Raw genomic sequence first — 13,637 nt, 5'->3', positions numbered from 1 at the left:
GTCCCACCGCCTGCCAGGGGCCTGGCCAGTGGAACGACTTGACTTCATGTGTTTTCTCATCTGTCGCGTGCACTGAATACCTTCTCTGTGCTCTCCACGAATGGGGCTGGGGATTCAGCAGGAACACAACCGGCAACGACACTTGCCCACGGGGACAGCGACAAAACATCAGTGAACAAGGAAATGAAATAACTGCTCCAAGTGGGACAAAACACACCATGACGACAGACCCTCCCTTAGACACAGAATGAAAAGGAACCAACCAGACAAGATGCCCCGGGCAGAGCTGAAAAACCCAGGCGGTGGGCGCCCTGCACCCTCCCACTGCCTCTGTGCGGAGGGCCCCACACCTGCAGGTCTGACTCCTCGTTCAGAGGCCCCTTCCGATGCCACCTCTCCAAAGAGCCTGTCTTGGGGATGTACATACATACATACGTAGGACTTTGCTGTACGGCAGAAATTGGCACAACGCTGTAAATCAACTATGCTTTGAAATTGTTTAAAAAAAAAGAGAAAAAAGGGGGCAAGAAGCCTCTCGATGACTTTGGCTGCCACATCTCCCCTAAATCCTCATAACCATCCGGGACCCCATTCGTCACTCCTGTCTTGTCCTGTACGATTCATGTGCAGGTTTAACCTCCACCCGCCCCCCCACCCACAGGACCACCCGCCCTGTCCCAAAGCGGCAGCATTATTTCACACTCCTGACAGTCCTTAAAGAGGAAGGAAAACCACAGCCAGCACCCGCGGTGAGCAGGGCGTCCAAAGAGCAAAGTCAAAGCCGGCCTCCTGAGCATCGCGGTCCCTCAACCCAGCTTAAAATCCAGGCCCTTCGTCCTCAGGACGGGCTGCCTGCATTTCCCATCCCCGCCTCTGTGAGTGAGTATGACTCCGTGTGTGTCCTGGTTTGCACAGATCTGGCTCTTTCTCAGGGTTCACCTCACCATTCTGCAGAGTCCTGACCCCTCCCGGTCCACCTTCCGTAAAATCGACCCTCTCCAGTGATGACTCCTGGAGCCTGCAGCTGAAAGCCAACTAAAGAAGGCTACACAGCTGAAAGTCCCCCTCCACTGACTCTTACCCCCCTCTCCTGCCTAAGGCCTCCCTCCACCAAGCTCACACAACCGCAGAACAGAGGAGACCACTCCACAGTCAGCTCCAAATTCCTGGCAGAGCACGATAACCACAGATACGCTTATGGCGTCTCCTTGAAACATCCTCGTCGTTATTTAAATAAGACCTTGGGAGAGAAGTGAGGTCGGTCCAGAAGCCTCTGTCCAGAAGCCTCTGTGGGCCTTTTCCGTATTCACTGTTCATTGATCCTCTCAAAACACAACTTCTCACTGGGGGAGGATCTGTACTTTTCTGCCAGGCGTCTGTGGTCACCAGAACGACTTTAAGCTAAATCCTCCGTCTGGGTTTCACGGTTTTTCCCTCCAACAAGATCCGAGTTTCCTTATTTTCTTGCCTTGAAGGATGGGGTTCTTTCTCCAGTTCACCCTTTTGGTAAATGAGGCTCCTGGGGGGGGGGTCTCGCCCTCCCCTGAGGGTCTGCCAACCCTCCCACCCGCCTTCCAGAATTCCTGCCTACTGCCTATTTTGGCTCCTGAGAATTTCCCCTCACTTTCTGCCAATTAGCTATGCCACTTGAAAGACGGGGAAGAAAAGGTTTCTCTCTTAATCAGAACTTTGAAGGAACTTGTACAAAGAAGGGTTTATGAGTTTCAAGACCCTTATACTGGCTAAATAGAAACTACACTAGATAACTTTCTAAACTTATGTTATTCATTTTTCTTTTCTTTCTTAAGCTAATAGACCTTTTAAATTAAAAATAATAATTAAGGCCCCAAATAAGATAGAGCCTTAGAGGGGCATACAAAATTAAGGGGCAAAGCCAGAACATGAGGACATAATCTGCAAGGTTAATAAAATACATACACTGGATAAAATCAGCAATTCTTAGTAACAGCTCGCTTAAATGTCTCTCTTATCAGGAAACGGCCAATATAAAACAGGATTAAAACAAAAAACTCAACTAAGTTCACCAAGTTATGGAGGGGTACCGACCAAATGTGTCTCCTTCCTGGAAAAAGGGGAGATTCGCTGGCTCTTGACTGTGGAATCTGAGTCCAGAGGGAAGGACAAACTGAAACGCGGTAAGAATCGCATCAGTGGACTGAGGGACGAACGGAGCAATGGGAGTGTCCCTGGCGGGGCAGTGACGCCGTTCCCCTGGACTGTAAAGCACGGCTTCCCTGCAGTGATCAGCACCGTGGGGTCCTCAGATCCCGATTACCTGCAGGTGCAGAGCTGGGCCTGGACCTCCCAGCGAGCCCCACACCTGTATGTCCAGCTTGCTTGGGACACGTCACGGAGATGTTTCAAGGCACCTCAGACCCCAGCGGCGGTCCTTCCGCAGGGCCCCAGCCTGGAAGCAACGCTGCCCGGCCTCTCCGGGCCCAGGTCCAGATCCACGTCACCCGGGGACCTCCCTGTCCCTCCCTCCCAGCCGGTCCTTGGTCACCAAGCCCTCAACTACAGCACCCGCAATGGGCCTCCACCAACATGTGCCGGACGCTGGCTTTGCGCCAGGTTTCGTGCCCCACACTGTACACGTATCATCTCACTGCACCTTCACAACCATCCTGGGAAGCCCGTGGGAAACTACGCCAAGGAACAGGATAAATTCTGCTCCTTCCTTAAATGAATCCAAAAGTCCAAAGTCCCAGGGCTGAGTGACAAAGCTGGGCTTGAAAACAACTTGAAAAGTGAAACCCTGGTCGGAGCCACCACATCACCTCCTGCCGAGCCTTCTAAGTGTGACCTGCTAAAGCACGCTGCTCCCTATTTAAAATCCTGCAGTGACTGCACTGTCCCCAGGATGAAGCCCAGGAGACTGAACGCAGAGCGGACCCCCATTCTCTGGGCAGCCCCGTCTCCCCACCACCAAGCCGACACTTGCTGCGTCCTGGACCACGACATGAAACATAAAAGAGATCGCATCTCAATCAAACACGGCCAGACCCAGCACCCCTCCCACACTGACGATCAGAAAAAAGCCTTCTGAGGATGAGCCCAAATCCTTCTCCTTGTGACTTCCACTCAATGACAACGAACTTCCCCAAAGAGAACTCATCTCAGTTTCCTTGTCTGTAAAGAGGGAATAATAGAGATTCTGAGAGGTTTCCAGGGAACTAATATACACGGAAGCCTGGGAAACAATTCCCAACATACAGTAAGCGCTTATTATTAAGTACATATCTCATGCAAGGAACCAGAGATCAGCGTTTTCTGGATGTTCAACAGACTACTGGCAAAGTATTTAATAAACCCCTCTGAGCAGGTGACCAGGGCACAGCCCAGCAACGCTGTCATGGGAACACTCGCTTGTTCTCTGATCACTGAGCTACACTTATTTAATAAAGAAGGGGTTATTTAGTTAAAACTCTCTAAACATAAATCTCTCCCAAGATTAATACGAATCGGGTTTCAAGTACAACACTCTCACTGGACATTGATCTTGAAAACGACAGCCTTAGCTACCCACAGCAAAAGGGCATCTCCTTAAACATCTGACTAAATACACCCAAAGAACTGTTGAAAAGAAGTCCAGCAGCAGCCACTGTGAATAAGCTCTCAGTATCACCGGCACTGTGCTTCACACAAGGCTCTGATTTCTCACTTTCATCTTCGTGCTCAGGAGGCTTAACCTGGGTCTCGGTTTCTCATTTATAACACAGGGGTGGGAGCAGTTGCGGTGAGATTTATTTAACAAATGTAAATCTGTACTTGCTCTTGCATAAACCCTAGGAATACACAGACAAATGCTACCTGGTCCCACCCTCAAGAAGCTCAGTCTTTCCATTTATAATAGCATTAAAAACAAAATGAGAGAGAAATTTAACAAACATGTACAAGACCTGTACACTGAAATTTTAAAAGACCTGCACCTACAGAAGACATCCCATGTTCATGGAATGGAAGCCAATAATGTTAAGAAATCAAAACTCCCCAACATGATGCCCAGATTCAACACAATCCCCATCAAAATTCCAGCTGCCTTCTTTGGAGAAATGGTCAAGCTACTGCCAAAATTCATATGAAAGTGCAAGAGACCCAGCATAGCCAAAACAACCTTAAAAAGGAAGAGCAAAGTTGGAAGACTCACATTTCCTGACTTTAAAAGGTACTAAAAAGCTACCATAATCAAGTGAGTGTGGCACTGACACAGTTGGATATATAAACTGGTGGGACGAGACTTAAACTCCGGGGCAGGGAAATACTTATAATCAATCTTCCCCAGGGTGCCAGGATCACTCAGTGGGGAAAGAATAGTCTGTTGAACAAATGATCTGGGACGACCGGCCATCCACAGGCAAGAGAGCCGTCTAGACCCCACTGCATGCAGTACACAGACGCTAACTCAAAATGGATCGTAAACATAAACACTAAACCTATAAAATTCCTGAAAGAAGACAAAGTACGGAGTTCCTGTCGTGGCGCAGTGGTTAACGAATCTGACTAGGAACCATGAGGTTGCGGGTTCGATCCCTGCCCTTGCTCAGTGGGTTAACGATCCGGCGTTGCCGTGAGCTGTGGTGTAGGTTGCAGACGCGGCTCGGATCCCGCGTTGCTGTGGCTCTGGCGTAGGCCGGTGGCTACAGCTCCGATTCAACCCCTAGCCTGGGAATCTCCATATGCCGCGGGAGCGGCCCAAGAAATAGCAACAATAACAACAACAACAACAAAAAGACAAAAAGACCAAAAAAAAAAAAAAAAAAAAAAAAAAAAGAAGACAAAGTACATCTTTGTGGCGTAGGTTTAGGCTATGGTTTCCTAGACACAATACCAAGAGTATAAGCAATAGGAGAAAAATGGAAAAACGGGGCTTCATTCAAATTTAAAATTTTTGTGCTCCAAAGACCACCACCTAGAGAGTGAAATGACAATCCACAACAGGAGAAAATTTGGGCAAAGCGTGTATCTGACAAGAGACTGGTATCCAAGATATATAACAAATGCTTACAACTGAACCACAGAAAATAGACCCAGGGGTTCCCTTCGTGGCTCAGCAGTCAACGAACCCAACTAGGATCCATGAGGATGTAGGTTTGATCCCTGGCCTTGATCAGTAGATTAAGGATCCAACATTGCCAGGAGCTATGGTATAAGTCGAAGACATGGCTCAGATCCCGCGTTGCTGTGGCTGCAGCTCCCATTCGACCCCTAGCCTGGGAACCTCCATATGCCACAAATGCAGCCCTAAAAAGACAAAAAGAAAGAAAGAGAAAGAAAGAAAGAAAGACAGACAGACAGAAAACAGTTAGATGGTTCCTCAAAAGATTCGGCCCTGAGTTACCCGATGACCCAGCAATTCCACTCCAAGGTATTCAGGCATCTCTCAGGATCCACAGCAGGTTGGTTTCAGGACCCCCACTGTGGATTCCAAAATCCAAGGACGTTCAAGCCCCTTTAGAGTCAGCCCTCTGTATCCACGGATGTGGAAACCACAGACCTGGAGGGCCAGCTGAATACCCCGCAGAACGAAAACATATGTTCTCACAAATACCTGCATGTTGACAGTCATAGCAGCATCACTCATCATAGCCAGGAGGTGGAAGCGATACCCACCAATGGATGAATGGACAGACCACATCTGGAAGAAAGAAAGAAAGGAAGAAAGAAAGAAGGAAAGAAAGAAAGGAAGAAAGAAAGAAGGAAAGAAAGAAAGAAAGAAGGAAAGAAAGGTCTGGTCTGTCCACACAGTGGCGCATCATCCAGCCAAAGAACAAAATACCGATTCAGGCTACAGCATGGATGAACCCGAAAGCATCATGCTACGTGAAGCATCCCGACACAGGAGGACAAATGCTGCCCATTTTGGCAAAGAGCATGTAAGTGTCATTTTACTACTCTCGTAATCTTTCCAGAGGTTTGAAATCATTCAAAATAAAAAACACTGATTTCACTCAAAATAAAAAATACTGAAATCAGGGAATTCCTGTCATGGCTCAGTGGTTAACGAACCCGACTAGTATCCATGAGGACACGGGTTCGATCCCTGGCCTCGCTCAGTGGACTAAGGATCCAGTGTTGCCCTGAGCTGTGGTGTAGGTTGCTGACACAGCCTGGATCCCGCGTTGCTGTGGCTGTGGTGTAGGCCAGTGGCTATAGCTCCGATTCGACCCCTGGCCTGAGAACTTCCATATGCTGTGGGTGCGGCCGTTAAAAAGACAAAAGACAAAAAAATAAAAATTGAAATCATTCGAAATAAAAAATAATTCCTTACAGGAGGGCTTTAAGGATTAAACGCAGCAATGCACGTAAAGTTCTCAGAGCAACGCTCTGCACAAATGCTCTGCGAAAGGTCACTGCTGCCACAGCCACTCAGAGGAGTGGGGCTGGCACTGGTGAGAGCCACTGCCACTCCCTCACCCGACAAACGTGAATCCCAGGACAGGCACTGTGCCTGGCACAGTGACCATAACAATAAGATGCAGTCCCTGCGCTGGGCTCCGCTCCATCACCAAACCCCTGTACAAACTACTGGGTACCAAATACATAAGCTACAAGGATATACTGCACAGCCCAGGGAATACAGCCAATATTTTATAAGAACTATACATGGAATATAACTTTTAAAAATTGTGGGAGTTCCCACTTTGGCACAGCAGATTAAGAACCTTGCGTTGGCTCTGCAGTGGCACAGGTTTAATCCCCAGCCAGGGGCAGTGGGTAAAGGATCCAGCATTGCCATATCGGCGGCATAGGTTGTAGCTGCAGCTTGGATTCGGTCCCTGGTCTAGGAACTTCCATATGCCTCAGGGGTAGCCAGGAAAAAAAAATTGTGAATTGCTATGTTTTATACCTGAAATTGATGTAATACTGTAAACCAACTAAACCTCAATAAAAAGCTAAATTAAAAAATAATATTTAGGAGTTCCCATCATGGCGCAGTGGTTAACGAATCTGACTAGGAACTATGAGGTTGCAGGTTCGGTCCTTGCCCTTGCTCAGTGGGTTAATGATCCGGCGTTGCCATGAGCTGTGGTGTAGGTTGCAGACGCGGCTCAGATCCCACATTGCTGTGGCTCTGGCGTAGGGCGGTGGCTATAACTCCGATTGGACCCCTAGCCTGGGAACCTCCATATGCCGTGGGAGCGGCCCAAGAAATAGCAAAAAGACAAAAAAATAATAATAATAATAATATTTAGGAGAGTTCCCATTGTGGCCGGCAGGTTAAGAACCCAACTAGTGTGCATGAGGACTCAGGCTTGATCCCTGGCCTCGCTCACTGGGTTAAGGATTCGGCATTGCTGTGGGCTGTGGTGTAGGTCACAGAGGCAGCTCGGATCCGGCACTGCTGTGGCTGTGGCGTAGCCTGGCAGCTGCAGCTCAGATTCCTAGCCTGGGAACTTCCATACACTGCAAGTGCAGCCCTAAAAATAAATAAATAAAATTTGGGGGGAGTCTCACTGTGGCACAGTGGGTTAATGATCCAGCTTATCTCTGCAGCGTTGCTGGTTGGATCCCTGACCTGGCACAATGGGTTAAGGATCCTGTATTGCCACAGCTGTGGCATAAATTGCAGATGTGGCTCAGATTAGATCCCTGGCCCAGGAACCCCCATATGCGACAGCTGTAGCTGAAAAGGGGGAAAACTTTTTTTTTAATAATTTTTAAATGTATCACTTAACAGTTCCATTTTTAAACAACTACGAGGTAAACAGCTTACTAAAAGCAGTAAGTGTCTGTGACATGGTCCGTTTATACATTTATTCAATTTCGGCCTCATTCGGAAAGAGGATCTAAATCAATTTTCTAAACACAATTTAGCAGCAATAACAACAAGAAGACAAAAATAAGCGTGAGGAAAAATGGGGGTTTAATACTGAAATAAAACCAGGGGCAGGTGACGTCACAAACACACATGCCGTGAAGGAGGGGTAGTTACTGGAGGCCGACTCCAGATTCAGCTCTAAGGTTCCCGGCAGCCGAAGCAAAGCGAAAACGACGAGGAGCTGCAGGCGCCATCGTGCCCCTGGGAGACATCTGCACCAGCTGCTGCCAGGCCCCGGGCAGAGTCGAGAGGCCGCCTCCCCGCGGAGGCCATGCCCAGCCCCGAGGTAGATGCAACAAGCGCCCGTCATTGTGTGGGTGGCTCTGGGTGCGGACGCTGCCTTTCCACGGCCTCTCCCCTTCCATCACTGCGTGGCTGCAAACCAGGGCCCCACGCTCCAGCTTGAGGACGTGGCAGCCCCGCAGCCTGGCCCGGCGGGCAGCGCCCAGCAGGGTCCCCGGGGCCGCCCACTTCTGCTGCGATGACTTCCCAGCAAAAGAGAGATGTCTTCCTGCCCTGTCCCCACAAGATACAAGGACCTGGGGCCACATTCCTGACTCCTGTTGTACCGGGGATGTTTCAGGTCCCTCTCTTTGTCCTTCCCCAATAAAGAACTTGACTTCCCCATCCAACCGCTCCTTTCTGCGGGAGAACTCTGCGTTCCCCACGCACCATCCCAAAACCAGGGGGCCTGCCGCCCAGGACCGAGATGCTCCAGCCTCACCTGGGCTGCATCCCTCCACTGTGCCCCTTCTCTCGCAAAAAGCCTGTCCTGACTCCCATGCCGCAGATTCGGAGCTGAAACCGACAAAGCTCCGAGGTTTACAATTATCATGCGCACATCCCGCGGGCTTTTGCTAGGTTTCCTTGGCAACAGCTTCATTAAGGAACTGCATCAAGAAGTTTAAAGAGGCTATTCTTACATCTGAGCGGAGTAGCCTGCATAAAATGTAAATGGCTTTGCAGAGAAAATGAACCAGGGACAAAGAGGTCGCAGGTTCTAGTCAACAGCGTCACGAGGCAAAACGTTCTCCAGTGGCTCAGAGTGACCCCTGAACGTGGGGTCTGCTGGAGGCAGCGTTGGGGCCCGGCTTCCACAGCTGGTAAACGACTGGGCTTTCTTCTAGTTTTCCAAACAATTCCTTCCTATCTCTCCCTTTTCCTGTCACTTGCCCTTTCCCACTAAGGAAGAAAATCCATTTTGGTCATCCAGGTTGCTTGCTTACCTGAGGCTACGCGACAGTTCACAGAACTCGGCTTCAGAGCCACAACCATCTAGGTTTAAACACCAGTGGTGGCATTTACAGGGCAATCCCAGGCACGCAGCAAAGCCCCCTGGCCTCAACTTCCTCATCTCTAAAACTGGGCGCAATAAAACCACCAAAGTTAATTATGGCCAAGAGCTATTTACCCTGGGTAAGTGCCCGCAACCAGCAGGCTGCTTAATTAGTAAGAATTATCAAGAATTAGTTCGTTCTGCCGTATTGATAACAGAGACGCTGTGTCTTTTTGTCTTGTCTGGTAACAGAGCTTGTTTTGCTGGGATTAACGTCACCAGAGCAGCCCCGCCTGGAAAAGCCCCAGCTCCGCAGGGCAAGGCAGCAACGTTCCTTTACGAGCTGATCGCAGCTTGTGGCCATTTGTTTCTGCGTTTACCTCTTTAGCACCTGCCTTCCCCTCTGGACTTTCTGCTCAAGCAGCGCAAGACCACGTCCGTCTTGCAGCCTGCTGAAGATTCTCGGCTGTAAGACGGGGGCCGAGCGCCCAACCCCGGTACAGACGTGGAAGAGGAAAAACCCTAACAAGCATGCTTTACTGAGGCCCTTGAGCCCCAAATCTCGGTGTGACAAATTACACCGTCTTGTTAGCCTGAGGCTCCGCTTCTGTCAATAGGAATAAACGCACTTAGCACAGAGTTACAAGGATTAAAGGAAACAACCAAATTCACAGCCTGGCAAAGTGTCTGCCAGCGGCCCCTCAACAAACACGAGGTGCCCTTGCTGCTCAGACGCCACCAGTGGAGCAGACACACACAAAGAACACTGAGTACCAAGCAGCATGAGACGCGCTATACGTAAGTGATGTCACACCACTTACCACAAACCCAGGACAAGGTGACTGCTGTCATTCCCCCTTCACAGAGCCACAAGCAGGCTTAGCAAGGTTATATCCTAGGCTAAGGTCACATGGTGAGGAAGTGGCAATTTAAACCTGGATCTGGGAGTTCCCAGTGTGGCTCAGCGGGTTAAAAACCCGATGTTGTCTCTGTGAGGATGTGGGTTCAATCCCTGGCCTTGCTCAGTGGGTTAAGGATCTGGTGTGGCCGTGGCTGTGGTGTAGGCCGGCAGCTGCAGCTCCGATTCAACCCCTAACCTGGAAACTTCCATAAGCCACGAGTAAAAAAGAAAAAAACACAAAAACAAATCTGCAGTGCCGCCTCTCACTTCTATCTGACCACTTGCCTGTGAAACCTACATGTCTGATACACAGATTTGCAGCCAGCCAGCTCTTAAAGGCAACATACACGCTGTTTGCGGTGCCCAATAACTACCATAAACTATTCTCGTCAACAACTAAAGACAGGACAGGTGGATCCACGTTTCTGCTCATGAAGAAGAGGAATTCTACCTTGAATTCACCTGTAACACGTGGAAACCCTGCCCCATACCACTGAATCGGGCTTTACGCCTGCACAGGGCTTCTTTGAACAGAAGATACCTGCAATGATTCCATCGTGGTTCCTTTCAAAGTTTCAGGATCGGCCACAATCAGTCTCTGCACAGACACAATTCTTCACTTGGTCAAGAACCACAAGCCTGAGCTACTTCAGAAAAATGACAGCTCTCTCTTTGTTACTGTCATTATAAAATCCCCCCAGAACTCATTATTTCGCTGTCTGCTCACCGGGCAACCAAATGTGGAGATGACTCGACTCCAGGAAAGTGTGTGTTGGGGAGAACTCTGAAGGCTGGCCCGCCCGCAGGTGGGCAGCTCACCCGCGCATCTCGGCTGCCCCCTGCTGTTCCACGAAGACCAGGCGGCAGAGAAGGCCTGTTCCAACAGCTGCCAAGTCCTCACGCGACAGAAAAGCATTTTACTTTATAAAACATGCTACGTGTAGCCCCACCTGTGAAAACGGCTTTGCCAAAAGCCCAAGTGTTTCAACATTAACTTGCAAAGGCAACTCTGTCTGTAGGCAAGTGGGTCTTAAGACACCAAGTCCTCCAAGGTCCTCCCCAGACCCAGCCCTCAACCAAACCGGCTGCCGTGCTGCAGCGGAGGCGCCAACTGGACGTTTTAAAAGCAACCCTCCTCCTCTCGGGCACAGTGGACGACCGAGGACAAGGGCTGCGGCGGGGTAGCTGCAGGGTGACAGTAAGACAGGACTGGACACAGAGCATCTGAGCCGACTAATCCTTCTCATCACCACGAGCTTGCTGTGCCATCATTTTCCAGGTGAAAATGCTCAGAGAGGAGGAGGGATTCTGCTCAAGGTCACAGAGCTAACGTGGCAGAGCGGGGTCTGCAGGGATGCCGGCGACTGCTCCTCGCCCGGTGCCCCCCCCGGGGGGCCCCACAGGCCTCTCTTGTGCCCGCCCCCCCAGCCCGCCTGCTACGGGGGTCTGACGGCAGCCTGCCTTTGAAGCATCTTCTCCCTCTGCCGTCCCGCAGGACAAGGCTGTGCAGGTCGCCAAAACACTGCCAGCTCTCCAAGTTCCGTGCTCGAGCCAGGTCCCACCTGCACACCTGGCCCCTGCTCAGAGGCTCTCCTGCCCCGGCAGGTGGGTCGGTTCAGGAAAACCCGCTGGGGGCCTCCTTTCATGCCGTTTCCAGGGCCGCATCCCGGGCCATCCCGCCAGGACTGTGCCCGCCTCAGAGCCAGGGATTCCGGCCCTGGTCAGCCCTGCAGACCCCGCCCGCCTCACAGCCCACACCCAGCAGGTCACCCGGACCCAGCAGGTCACCTGGAAAGTGCGGTGATCGACCAGTCCCATCCCAACGGCTGTCGTCGGGCAGCACTGCCGGCAGCTGTTTCTACCCGCGGATCAGTTTCCCACAAAACCGACGCTTCCGCTGTCAAGTGGGGGGTGCTCCCTTTTTCTGCCCATTTTATCAGAAACGTCAAGAGAATCCGGAAGCCCTTTCTCCTCTCGTTTCTGAGGACCCACCCGCCCCGTGACGCCGACGCTGACGCTGCTTCGCGTCTCCGCGGCCTTGTTTCCCTGGCGCTCAATGGCTCAAAACGTGGTGGGTGTCTTTGCCTTTCTGGCTTGTTTGTACTCGGCTTATCCGCTCTTCCATTTCTGTCTCCCCCTCAGGGTTAGGCCTGCAGCTGCCACTCTCACCCCCAATGTCCAGTCTAGGAAGTCAGCTGTGACGAGCGGCCTGGGGCCAGGAACCACACTTCACAGGAGAGGGAACCATGGCACAGAGAGGCGAAGCCAGCTTCAGACCGCGACAGTGTGTACCCTGCGCGTCTGTGCTTAACTCTTGGGCCAAAATATTTAACTTGGCATCGATGGCGGTTATAAACGTGAGGGATGGGAAGGTCACACATCAACTCTAAGACGTTCACTGATTCTGATAGGGACGGAGTAGGCACAGGTGGGCGTGGAAGTCCCAGCAGGGGATCACAGTCAAAGAGGGACACCTGGGGGGGGGGCCCACTGTCAGCTCAAGAAAGCCATCAGAACAAGGCAGGCTTGCCTGACCAGCAGGTGCGAGAACTGCCTCAGGTCACTGGGTGGGAGATGGGAGGGGGCCCGCATTCAGATTCAGACCAGGGGCGAGAGCTTGCAGACCCCCCTTCAGGGAATTTGAAGACAACCTTACCAGATACTAAGAAGGAGCTAGAACTCCCGGAAAGGAAGAGGCGGGCCTTTCCCACCCCCGCGCCCCTCGGAGGATAAAACTGCACCCACCTCATCCTCGGGCACAGCCTCCTCGCCTGCCCGCCTGCAACTCACGAGCGTCCTAGCCTAATAAATCTGTTTCTCACCTTTCACTTTGCCTCTCACCGAATTCCTTCTGCGCGGAGGCATAAGGACCCTGAGCCTTGCTGAGCCCAGACCCGGGGTGAGGAACTCTGGGTTTTGGCTGGGTTCAGGCCGTTAGTGCTGTCAGTTTCACTTCCATTACTTTGTGTCTACTGATGTTATTTCTATTTTAAAAATTAACTCTCTACAGTCAATATGGCAAAATATTAATGCGTTAAATCTGGATGATAGAGGCATGCATGTCTTATTACTCATACTTTTATATGTTCAAAAGACAAAATGATTTTTTTTTTTAAGGGCCACACCTGCAGCATACGGAGGTTCCCAGGCTAGGGGTCGAATCGGAGCTACAGCTGCTGGCCTACGCCACAGCCACAGCAACCCGGGATCCTTAACCCACTGAGTGAGGCCAGGGGTCGAACCTGCGTCCTAATGGATCCTAGTCAGGTTTGTTACCACTGAGCTACGACGGCAAATCTCGAGATAAAAATGACTCTAAAGTATCTCTCCACTCCCTTCCTCTCGCTACCGTCTCTCTCACCTGAGCCCCTAGTCCCACATACCTAAGTCTTTTCATTATATCCACAACTGAATTCATCAGCTTTCCCCCCAAAACTCGCTCCGCCGCCTTCCCTTCATCTAGCACAGCACGGCCACCACCAACCTAATTAATCAAGCCAGAAACCTGGGCGGTACTCCGTCTGACCCTCACACACCTCACTAATCTCTCCTTTTTACCACCTAAATGTGTCTCCAATCTGGTAGCTTTTTTCCACTGTCTCGCCACGAAGGAGAAGCCA

The 13,637-nt window shown here is 50.9% G+C and overlaps 1 protein-coding gene across 1 annotated transcript in view; it reads right to left on the bottom strand.

Moving 5' to 3' along the window:
• Positions 1 to 13,637, bottom strand: part of TRAPPC9 (trafficking protein particle complex 9) — a 468,417-nt gene that overhangs the window by 403,540 nt on the left and 51,240 nt on the right.

The sequence above is a fragment of the Sus scrofa genome, chromosome 4 (assembly GCF_000003025.6).
Source record: "Sus scrofa isolate TJ Tabasco breed Duroc chromosome 4, Sscrofa11.1, whole genome shotgun sequence".
Lineage (NCBI taxonomy): Eukaryota > Metazoa > Chordata > Mammalia > Artiodactyla > Suidae > Sus > Sus scrofa.
This window is presented reverse-complemented; position numbering and strand designations above follow the sequence as displayed.